This window comes from Vulpes vulpes, chromosome 13 (assembly GCF_048418805.1).
Source record: "Vulpes vulpes isolate BD-2025 chromosome 13, VulVul3, whole genome shotgun sequence".
Taxonomy (NCBI): Eukaryota; Metazoa; Chordata; class Mammalia; order Carnivora; family Canidae; genus Vulpes; species Vulpes vulpes.
This window is the reverse complement of record NC_132792.1, coordinates 79,094,658-79,097,177: the sequence shown is the minus strand read 5'-3', so window position 1 is coordinate 79,097,177 and position 2,520 is coordinate 79,094,658.

Sequence of the window (2,520 nt, the reverse complement as noted above, 5' to 3'; positions counted from 1 at the left end):
GGAGCGGACGTCAGGACAGCAGGCCCTTGCAGCTCTCACACCTGGGCCACCCTCACCGGGCGGGCTCAGCGTGCACACCTGGTGCTGCTGGATCCCTCGCACCATAGTGTGGAGGGCACCCTGCACGCCCTGGAGAGTAGGGGCTGGGTGAGCGCGGGGCTCGGCCTGGGGGCAGGCAGCGCAGGGGACCGAGGGACCCGGACCCGTCCCCACCCCAACTCCCACACACACACACACACAGGCAGCCCCAGGGCTCCCCCCACGGGCAGCCGGCCCCTCAGGAGCTCCCCACAGGGCGGCCCCGAGGTCTGGCTCCCCGCTGGAGAGGCATCGGGGAGAAGAGAAGCGGCCGGCGCTCGGCGGGGACCCGCTGCCACCCACGGGAATGTGGCCGAGCCGGACCTTCCAGCTCAGCTGACCCCCCGGCGGGACGGGACGGCACGGGACGGCACGAGGGGGCCCGGGTCGGCCGGGAGAACCCAGCTAGCCGCCCAGCGCCAGCACCGGAAATGATGGTGCTTCTTCAACCGTTTCGGCATCGGGCCGACGCGGCCCGAGGATCAGATCGCGGCACGGCGACAGACAGGCACACACCCCAAACCCAACAAACGTTGGAATCCCCCGATTGTTGTCAGACAGCAGCCGGACGGTTACAGACGTGACGCTGGGGTCCCCGGTAGGACACACGGAGGACGCTCCAGACCACGGCTGCAGAGGCGCTGGAGGCCCGGGGATGCGCCTGCGGGTGCCCACGGGGAGCGCGGGGCGGCGGGAAGCACCCTACAGAGGGGGGTCCCTCCTGGGAAAGGACGCCGGGTCCCCGCGAAGGCTCCCGATGCTGACAGCTGTCCCCCTCTCCTTCAGCTTCTGGTCCCCCCACCGCCCCATTTTGCTCTTCCTGATTCTCCGTCGGCCTCCGCCCTGCATCCGAGCCACTGACCACACGGGCTTCTTTAGGACGTCGGGTCCCAAAAGGAGGCCGAGCTCTGGCTCCCGGGATCGGGAAGGACCATCGCCGAGGTTTATGCTGATCCCCCCGAGCTCGTGCCTTCCCGGCTCTTCTGTCCTGCAGAACGAGGGGAGGCACGGGCCTTACGGGGAAGGAGGCCCACTCCCACTCGGGCGGGACCGTCCCTCGTGGGGGACCCCGTCATCTGGGCCCGGGAGTGCGAGCGGGGCCATCAAGAACAGGTCGCAGGCTAGACATGGTCCGCTCTGAGGTTTGTCCTGAAGCGAGCACTCCCCTTCCACGTCACGCTGTCTTAGTTCACCCATTTATTATTTGTTAAAGGTTTTACTTTTATGTCCTCTCTACACCCAACACGGAGTTCCAACTCACAGTCCTGACATCAAGGTCCCCCCACCAGGCCGGCCAGGCACCCCAGGGCCATGTTTCTCATCTCTTTGCTGGCTCGCCTATCTCTGCACCCAACTGGGACATCGAGTCCACGACGGGGGAGCTTTAGCTACCTCCGAACCCGCAAGAACCCGGAACGTTCTCGCTGTGTCCCCATCCTAGAACGACCTTCGCCGTCGAATAGCAACTCAAATAAATCGGCAGCCAGCCCAATGACTCCTGGTCAAGGAAACGGCCAACTTGTCACGTGTGTGGGCCCCGCTCCCTGGGCTCCCGGGGAGGCTCCGCTTTCTTTACCATCGACCAAGGTCCCAATGACTCCACCGCACCTCGACGCCGGGGCTCAGTTTCTGCCCTGACACGACACAGGCAGCACGTCGGCTTCAGTTACTACCTGTCAATCAATCAAAGGGAGCCTGGCCGCTCGGGGTGGTTCGTAAGAACACGCGACTCTTGTTCTTGGGGCGGAGAGTTCAAGCCCCATGTGGGTGTAGAGATGACAGAAAAATAAAATCTTAAAAAGAAAATCAGTCAGTCGGTCTGGGGGAGACACAGCCCCGGATCCCACAGGGGCAGGGAGCCAGTTGATGGGTCTACGCACAGTATTAGAAGCAGCAGAGCACAAAGTCAGAACTTCCAGAAGTCTGCTAGAGGGGGGGACACGCCGGCCTCGACGGTGCTCGGGAGGCGAAGTGGGGGGCGGCCCCTGGAGCGACAGGGTGGGCTCAGGGTCCCCGGGGTCCCAAGGACGGTTCCCAGGCCCAGGAGCAGGGACCCCGGCCGAGAGCCACGGGACTAGGGCCAGCTGTCTGCCCTGTGTGGCCACAAACTGCAAACCCCTGTGCAGTCACGGGGCCGCGTCCCTGGGCCGGGCCAGCAAAGGCCAGAAGTGGGAGGAGACCCTCCCGGGCGGGAGGAGCACGGGTCTCCCCCAGGGCAGCCCCTAAAACTTGGGAGGTTTGAAACTCAGTCACTTGTCCGAGATAAAAAGAAAAAAAAAAAAAAAAACTCGGACACAGGCAAGGTGAACGCAGGGTTCTGACAGAAACTGTGGAGACAAGAGGGCTTGATGGCATATCAAAAACTATATGCCAATAGGACAACCTACAAGAAATGGACAACATGACACTATATATAGAAAATTACAAAGATGAACAAACAAA